Genomic DNA, 10,079 nt, shown 5'->3' with positions numbered 1-10,079 from the left:
ATACCTGGAAATCCGGATGTTACAATTCTCCCCCACTAGAATCAGACTTCGCCCTTGAAGTCTTGCTCCGCAAACAACTTTGGATGCTGCTCCCGCATCTCCAACTTCGGCTCCCAAGTCATCTCGGACCCTCTTCGATGCTGCCACTGGACTTGAACCAGGGGCACCTCCTTGTTCCTTAGAACATTGATCTTTTGATCCACAATCGCAACCGGCCTCTCAACATAATTTAGGCTCGCATCCACCTGAATATCTCCCAATGGCACCACCGCCAACTAGTCGGCTATACACTTCCTCAATTGAGACGCGTGGAAGGTATCATGAATCTGGCTCAACTCCGAAGGTAGTTCCAAATGGTAAGCTACCCTGCCCATCCTCGCGGTCAACCTGAACGAACCAATATACCGGGGCCCCAACTTGCCCCTCTTCCTAAATCGGATCACTCCTTTCCAAGGAGATACCTTCAGGAGTATGAAGTCTTCCACCTGGAACTCAAGCTCGGATCATCGCCTATCCGCATAACTCATCTGGCGACTCTGAGCTGTCAACAACCTTTGCCTGAACTGCCGTATCTGCTCTGTCGTCTGAAGCACTAACTTAGTGCTACCCAACACTCGCTGCCCGGCCTCTCCCCAGCAGATGGGAGTCCGACACCTCCTCCCACACAACAACTCAAAGGGAGGCATACCGATACTCGAATGGTGGCTTTTGGTATAAGAAAACTCAGCCAATGGCAGATACGTGTACCAACTTCCTCCGAAGTTCAACACACATGCCCTAAGCATGTCCTCAAACATCTGAATCGTCTGCTCGCTCTGACCGTCCGTCTGTGGGTGGTATGTAGTACTGAAATGCAGCCTCGTGCCCAACTCCTCATGGAATTTCTTCCAGAACCTGGAAGTGAAACGCACATCTCGATCAGACACGATCGAGATCAGTTCTACATGCCGCGATACCACTTCTCTCACATACAACTCTGCCAGCCTTTCAGCAGAAGATCTCTCACTGATAGCAAGGAAATGAGCACTCTTCGTTAACCGGTCAACGATCACCTAAATTGCATCGACACCTCTCGCAGTCCTCTGCAATTTGGTGATAAATCCATGGAAACCTATTCCCACTTCCACTAGGGAATCTCAAGTGGCTGCAATTTGCCATGTGGCCACTGGTACTCGGCCTTGACCCTGCGACAGGTCAAGCACCTCTCCACAAACCACGCAACATCCCTCTTCATACAGGGCCACCAATAGTCTCTCTTCAGGTCCAAATACATCTTAGTGTCCCCGGAATGGATCGAAAACCTCGATCTGTGCACCTCCTCCATCAGAATGGTACGTGCCCCACCCTCAAATGGCACCCATATCTGACCCTGAAAGGTCATAAGCCCTCAACTATCGGCAAAAAACTCAGATACCTGCCCGATCACCCGCTCTCTCTTGCGGTTCTCCGGTCTCATGGCCTCTACCTGAGCTTCTCGAATAGTGTCCAACACCGGAGTTATCACCGTCATCCTCATACAAACATCTCGTATCGGGGCACTCTCCGCCCTACGACTCAAGGCATCAGCTACAATGTTAGCATTGCCCGAGTGGTACAGGATCTCGCACTCATAATCCTTTACCACATCCAACCATCTCCTCTGGTGCATATTCAGGTTGGGCTGATCCATCAGATACTTCAAGCTCTTGTGCTCCGTGTAAATGGTACACTGAACCCCATAAAAATAGTAACACCAGATCTTGAGGGCGAACACCACATCCCCCAACTCCAGATCGTGAATAGGATACCTCGCCTCGTGAGGCTTCAGCTGCCTTGATGCGTATGCTCTCACGTGCCCTCTTTGCATCAGCACCGCACCCAATTCTGATATCGACGCGTCACAATACACCACAAAGTCCTCCATCCCCTCCGGAAGGGCTAACACTGGGGCTTCGCATAATCTCTGGCGAAGTGTCTCGAATGAGGTCTGCTGCTATGGGCCCCAACTGAAAGCCACAACCTTCTGAGTTAACCTAGTGAGAGGAACAACAATCCTGGATAAATCCTTAATAAATCTCCTATAATATCCGGCCAACCCTAGAAAACTCCTGATCTCGGCGGGGGATCTCGACACCTCCCAACTCATCACCGCCTCAATCTTGGCCGGATCGACCAATATGCCCTTCTAGTTAACGAGATGTCCTAGGAACTGGACCTCTCGTAACCAGAAATTACACTTGGAGAATTTGGTGTAAAGCCTCTCCGATCTCAGAACTCCAAGGATCTCTCTCAAATGCTCCTCATACTGCTCTCTGGATCTTGAATACACCAATATATCATCAATGAAAGCTATCACCGAACGATCCAACATCGGTCTGCACACTCTATTCATGAGATCCATGAATGCTGTCAGTGCATTGGTGAGTCCGAAAGGTATCACCACGAACTCGTAATGCCCATAATGAGTCCTGAACGCCGTCTTCTGGATATCCTCATCACACACTCTCATCTAATGATATCCAGACCTCAGATCGATCTTGGAGAACCAAGACGCTCCCTGTAACTGATCGAATAAATCATCGATCCTCGGTAAGGGGTAAGGGTTCTTGACCGTTAACTTGTGCAACTCCCGGTAATCAATGCACATCCGGTGTGAACCATCGTTTTTCTTGACAAAAAGGATCGGCGCTCCCCACGGCGAGCTACTCGGCCGGATAAACCCCTTCCCCAGTAGCTCCTGTAGCTATGAGGATACCTCCTGCATCTCTGGTGGTGCAAGGCGATAAGGTGCGTTGGCGATAGGCGCCGCTCTCGGAACCAAGTCAATGCGAAACTCCACCTGCCTCTCAGGAGGCACACCCGACAACTCCTCGGGGAAAACATCCGGGAACTCCCGCACTATTGGAACCTCATCGACCGATCTCGGCCTCTCCGCGTCTACTCTCGTATCCATCACATAGGCCACAAACCCACTACAACCCTGCTGTAGGCTCTGCCTCGCTCTAGTGGCCGAACAAAACGCTGACCCAGAACGGGTACCCTCGCCGTACACCGTAAGCACTCCCCCACTAGGATCTCGTATGGTCACTAGCTGTCGCTCGCAGTCGATAACCGCTCCAAACCGGTCAACCAGTCCATGCCCACGATGACACATACATCTCCCATCACAATCGGGACTAAATCAATTGGAAACCCAACACCGAATATCTCGAGTACAAATCCTCGAATCACATTAGTGGCATACACCGCTCTCTCGTCAGCTATGGAAACTCGTAGAGGTCGACTCAACACCTCCTGACTGATACTGATGTGCTGACTGAAGGCTAATGATACTAAAGATCGACTCGCACCCGAGTCATATAACACCAAGTCCGGTACAAAACTCACAAGAAAAGTACCTACACACATCATATTATAAGCACAATATCTCAAACATCAAATGAATACATACTAGCCACGACATCGGGCGCTGCGCGGACCTGCTCCGCTGTCAATTGGAAGGCTCTTCCTCGTGCCTTTGGTGCCTTGGCCTTCACCGGCCGAATCTAGGTAGCTAGTACAGTAGCAGGGGCAGATCCCTGTGATGCTCCCTGTGCTGACCCCCTCAACTGCGGACACTCGGCCTTCTGATGTCTGGTCTAGTTGCAGTGGAAACAGACTGCAAACCCCTTGGGGCAATCCTTGGCCATGTGGCCCTCCGTGCCACACTTGTAGCAAGACCCTGCTCTGCAAATCCCCTCATGAATCTTGTCGTACTTGCCACAAGTGCGGCCCTTTTGGTTCCCTGATCTCCAATCGGCGGGATTGGCCCGCTTGGCTGCCGGCTGGGACAAAGTCGGTTGCCGATCCCTCGTCTGAGACTGCGCCTCCTCCCTAGCCTGAGTCTCAAGCTCTATCTCCCTCTTCCGAGCATTTTCCTGAAGCTCGACAAATGTCCGGTATGACGAGTTCGACACGAACTCGCGGATGTCTCTCCTCAAAAGGATCAAATACCGACTCATGCATGCCTGCTCAGAAGACACGTGCTCAGGGCACAACATCGCTCTCTCATGGAACATCCTGGTGATCACAGTAACAGACTCGGTACCATGCTTGAGGGTCAAGAACTCCTGGGCCAAACGTTCCCTTTCCACCGGGGGAACGTACTCATCATGAAACATAGCGGTGAACCTCTCCCAGGTCACCGCGACAAGCTCTGCAGAAGAATAGTGCGCTGTCACAAACTTCCACCAGTCCTTCGCTCCCAAGCGAAGCTGGTTCAGCGCGAACCGAACTCTTAGATGCTCCGGGACAAGAACACGTATAGAAGCATCCCTCGATGTCAGAAACCCATCTCATCGCAGCAATCGGATCCTGCGTTCCATCAAACTCTGGTGGCTTCGTGTTGCTGAACTCCCGGAACAACAACGAATCGCCACCCTGAGGTCTAGCGGCAGCAACAGCCGCAGTGGCCGCAACAGCCGCAGCCTCAGTAACCGCTGCGTATCTCTCGTTGAAAGTCTCAATCAAGGTGGTCTTAATCGACCCAAACATATCTGGTATCTTTGCGCGGATCGCCGCAGCCACCTCCTCGTGGATCATCTGGCGGAGCTTCTCACCACTCACTCCGCTGGTCTCTGGTCTATGGTGTGTCCCAACCATGATGTCTCTGAAATACAACAGAAAATATCAGAGACTCGATTGAGTATGCACACACTCGATATCCTATTCCTACTCGATCTCTGGTACCCTAAGGTTTCTTACTTGGCTGCGTACTGATCCGGTGTCTTCAGTAGTACGGGCCCATTACTACCTTCCACACCGCATCAGTATTGACCCCAAGTCCTCCTCCTAGGATCCCAAATCCCAAGTACTCTACTCTCACTATGCATAGGCTACTCTCTAGTAGACCTCTCATAAGTTCCTCGCTGCTACCCACTCACTCCCAAGCGTCTCCTAGCAGCAAAACCCCTAGGCTAAGGCATCACAAATCAGGCTACTCTAGTCCTAATAAGAATACCTAGCCTACTCTAACATGCATAACATATCGTATCATATCTCATAACACATAATATAAGGGTATTTTGGGAAATCACCGTTCGGGCGTTGGCTGATCATACACACTTCTCTACTCTGCTCTTTCCAAAACCTTTTTAATCTTTTAGAAAAATTTTTGGTTTTAATTCGAAAAATTTCTCAAATCCTCAGTATGAATTCAAATGTGCCCGAAGGAGCATCCGAATCCCTCAAACCAAGGCTCTGATACCAACTTGTAACAACGTAAATTTCAAAAAAAAATTTCACTTTTCAAAATGTAATTTCATTCATACATATTCTCAAATCTCATTGTATCACATGTTAAAACCATAAAAACACATCCCAAGATCAAAACGTATAAAACTCCGATAGTGTGTACTGATCATGCCGGCGCCTTCCTGCGATCCTCACTGGTATCTGAAACACATAACACAAAACACTGTAAGCATAAATGCTTAGTGAGTTCCCCAAAATACCACATACAACACATATTAGCCACTCTAGGCTATAACTCTGTATGCCCTCTAGTCAAAGTGTCTTAGTGGGACCCTCCAGTCCCATAACTCTGTGGACCCTCAGGTCCTAACTCTGTAAACTCTAAATCACATATAGCACATAATCACATAGATATCACATCATATAATAGCATACAACATACTCTGGCACATAAATCTAATTTCCACTCTAGGTAAAGTATAGTGAGAAGACTCACCACGGATAACTCGGAAACCCTCGAACTCGGAAATACTGATCTAGCCTCCGCCTAATCACATAAAATAATTACTCTAATCAATACGAATTTCAAAGACTAGGCTAATCCCTCTGTAAGCTCTCTAGGGAGGGTAAAAGACCATTCTACCCCTCCAATGGCTCAAAAGTCCAAACATTGACTAAACCCCAATTGTCAACGAAGTCAACTCTAGTCAACGGTCAATTTTGCCCAGACTCGTCGAGTGCACTCGGGCGACTCGGCGAGTCCATGCGGGTCCCTTGAATCCTTCTGAGCCTCACTTGGCACGTCGAGTCCCTCCTCTACTCGCCGGGTTACTCTGCAACGAATCGCGGGGCAACCCCGACTCGACTCGTCGAGTCCACTTATGGACTCGGCGAGTTGCTCCCAGAACAACTCTCAAATGACCTTTTGAGGTCAGATCTGCTTCTCTAAACTATAGATCTGACTTCCCCACGACCAATAAACACGTAAAGGTTGAAACTTGACTCACATGCAATGCACCCAAGGCTTTCCTCGGTGAAATGGCTTCTAAAATGGCAACCTCCATCGCCCCTATTACTCCCAAAAAGCATTATCTCGAAACCCTAGCCTTGTGTGAGTGTCCTAAGGCCATTTTAGTGCATATTGGTGGATTGTGAAGCTTGAAAAGAGGAAGGAAGCTTGGGAGTTCGAGTTGGGGCTTGGAGATCCAGAGATTTTGTTCCGTTTTCAGCTTATTCAAGGTAAAATGCCCCTGTCTTGGTCTTCCATGTGTTTATTTTTCCTTAGGGCATGGATTTTGAGTATCTATAGGGCTTTCTAAGCCATTTTCGGAATTGTGAAAGTTTATTTGGGGTTTTGAATTCAGATATGGGTCATTGGAGGGGTCTCATGGCATAAAGGTGCCAACTCTATGGCCATGAGAGCCCCATTCACTTTGTAGAACATCTTTTATGGCTTTTTGAGCTAAAGACCCCTTGCATGTGCACCAAGCTTGGAACTTTACGTGTAAAATGGGCATTAGGAGGCCAGATCTATGGTTTTGGTGTGTTAAGACCCATTTAACTTGACTGTATAGTGTTGGTCAAGGATGGACTCGACGAGTTGTTCTTGGGAATCGGCAAGTCGTGGTGGATTGACCACCAAATCCTTTCTGTGGATGGACCAATTGTTAGGGAGGAAAGTCCCGTAGATGTTTAGACATGAAAAGGGATCTGGGAATCATGGGGCTCGACGAGTGTTTGAATAAACTCGGTGAGTCCAAGGCAATCTCCCAATCTTTGAAGATGAACTCGACGAGTTGTTCATACAACTCGGCGAGTCATAGATTGGACACATTCATATGCTGAAGATAAACTTGACGAGTTCAAGGAAGAACTCACCGAGTCGGATGAAGATGGTCCTGATGATTTAAATGAAGGAGAACCCGCCGAGTTCTTTCTAGACTCGACGTGTGAAGTCGGGGTTGGATCGGGTTAGTGGAGTATGGACTCGACTAGTTGGTAGTCCAACTCGGCGAGTCAGGTCAACTGGGTGTTGACTTTGAGCAATGTTGACTTTGCCTGGTTTGGTATGACCCCGGTTAGGGTTGCATACTCAAATGAATAACTTTGAAGTATTGTCGTGTAGGGATCGAGGAGTCGAGGGTAGTCGACTTGTACGCCGAAGATAGTTCAGACACTGCACGACATCGAGGTCAGTTACCTTCCAGTAGGGGTGGGTCTAAGGCCACAATGCTGGCCCACCATCAGGGGTATTTGGTGGATAATTGTCTCTGTGATAATTATCTTGGTGTGTTTATGTGATATGGTCATGAGATATGCTTGTATGATATGCAATGTGTATGTTAGTGGTAGTATTAGGGAATAGTTTTTCCCTAAAATCGGTCGTTAGGATCGAAGGGTAGGTCAGTACCCAAATATGCCTGACTGTATGATTATATCTTGATATTGTATGATAGTAGTAGGGGGTGAAATAGTCCGCGATTACCGGTTGAAAGATACTGATGACAAGTACCGGTTGAAAGATACCGATGACGATTACCGGTTGAAAGATACCGATGGCAGCTACCGGTTGAAAAATACCGATGGCAGCTACCAGTTGAAAGATACCGATGATATGAGATTGTATGTGGTATGATGGGGGAACTCACTAAGCTTTGTGCTTACAGTTGTAGTTTTGGTTTCAGGTACCTCTTCGTCTAAGGAGAAGGAACCGACGGTGTAGCAGCACATCATACACACATGGTTTCCGCATTGAGTTTCTGGGATTGTACTCTGATTTTCACAACTTTTGATGTCATGGGTTGGGACACAACATTATGATTTTGTGATGTGGTTTTTTTATTGACAATGTTTTGGTAAAATGTCTTATAAAATATTACTTCAAAAATGAAATTTTTGGTCTCGAAATTTGGGATGTTACAAGTTGGTATCAGAGCCTTGGGTTGAGGGATTCGGACACACCCTTGGGGGTGTCTGAACTCAAACCGAGGGCATGAAATATTTTTTTTCAAGGAAATTGGTTTTCTAAAATCTAAACTAAAGAGTTTTGAGAAAGAACGAGGTGTGTGATGCGTGCGACCGATCGAGCTCAAGTAAGTTTTCCCCAAGATACCCATACTTGTTATGTTATATGACATGCCAATGAGAACTGCATTCTAGATTAGGGCTAAGGATCTAGGAGGATGCCTTGTATGCCTGTTATGTGTTTATGAGAACTTCATGCTAGAATAGGGCTAAGGGTCTAAGAAGGATGCCTTATATGCCTGCTATAGGAGCTCATCGAGCTGTATGTAGAGCTGTAGTTAGCAGTGAGATAGCCTGATTAGGTTATGCTTGATTCAGTTACTCTATGCATAAATGTTGCTTACTTTGTGCTATAGGGGTTCTGGATAACTTTAGCTAACTAGTGAGTGGATATGTAATAGTATTTTCAAGCTAGTTAGGGAAAGATGGTAGGGACCCCTAGTGTAGCTGATGTCGGATAGTAGGTCAGAGGGTGCCCTAGGAAAGCCTAGGATGAGATCAGTTGGGTTTTATGCATAAGAACAGTCCTATGTGCTCATACAAACCCTAGTGCTTGGATCTAGGTTTCTTTATTGTACATGATTTGAATCCAAGACTTACAACCCTAGATCTATCATATAAAATTCAAAATCAACATCATAAGAACAGATCTAATTGATTTACCTCTTTCAAATGGCTTGATATCCTTGTAGTCTTCTTGATCTTGAGCTTAGAGTCACAATTGTAACTCCTCTAATGGTTCACAAACCCCACAAGCAAGAAGGCAATATGAGAGAGGGTGAGAGATGCTAAAATCAGCCCTAGGGTTCTCTTGGAATCAAGTGTAGCGAATTTTCATAGGCTAGGGATCATATTTATACTGCAGGCTACTAGGGTTTCAGTCTAAACCCTAATGGACAGCTTAGCCACCAAACAGACCAAGGAACCTTCTGGAATAAGGCCTTGGATGAAAATATGATGGACCCCCATCATAATTTGGTTTCCCCTTTATCCCGTTAGGTTTCCCAACCCAAAACTCAACTATCATACATTTGACAGTTTATGCCCATTTATTTAATTAATCTCTTTTAGTCACCAAATTAATTCCTAATTAATTTATGACAAATACTAATTAAATAATTATGATTTCTCCTTTAATATATATTATAATATATTAATGAACCATAATATTCTCTCTCTCTCTCTCTCTCTCTCTCTCTCCTTAAATTACCTTGTCAAGTTGCTTTGGTGAAGGCAACCCAAAAGGACCATGCACAACCGGGTCAAGTACATACCAAATATAGTTACGGGCTTAGACACTAATCCAACAGTCTCTAACTTGGATAAGTCTAGTAACTATATCTCACATATGACTTCAGAATCTGATTAGAAATCGTAGCTCTTATACTTCGCTGTCAACTCTGATCAACAACTTGTCCTTCAGATAAGGGATCGTATAATCCTCTGTTCTAGATATCACACTGACAATGTTTATCGTCCATCATTTGTTCCTCGATTCCTGATTTGTTTGACATAGAATTTAGTTGAACACATCAACTTCATTCTGACCGGGCCCAACACATAAATCAAACCAAATCATCAAGTGGCCAAGATATCGCCTTTATTCTCATTGAATAAAAGGAAGAGATTAACTTCGACTCATATGCATCTATTATTTACCGATTAAATCATGCACAGCAATGTATTTTATAATATCAAGTTACTAATGCGTTTACACATCATCAATGCATAATCAAACAACAAACAACAACCATATCTCTAAATTTTAACCTATATGATAATATCTCTTTGCGATCACTTAAGGTAAAACACCATGAAATGATACTAGCATACACGAGTTTATT

Source organism: Lactuca serriola, chromosome 7, assembly GCF_051521515.1.
Source record: "Lactuca serriola cultivar US96UC23 chromosome 7, Lser_US96UC23_V15, whole genome shotgun sequence".
Taxonomy (NCBI): domain Eukaryota; kingdom Viridiplantae; phylum Streptophyta; class Magnoliopsida; order Asterales; family Asteraceae; genus Lactuca; species Lactuca serriola.
The sequence above is the reverse complement of the archived record's forward strand: the minus strand, read 5'-3'. Positions refer to the sequence as shown.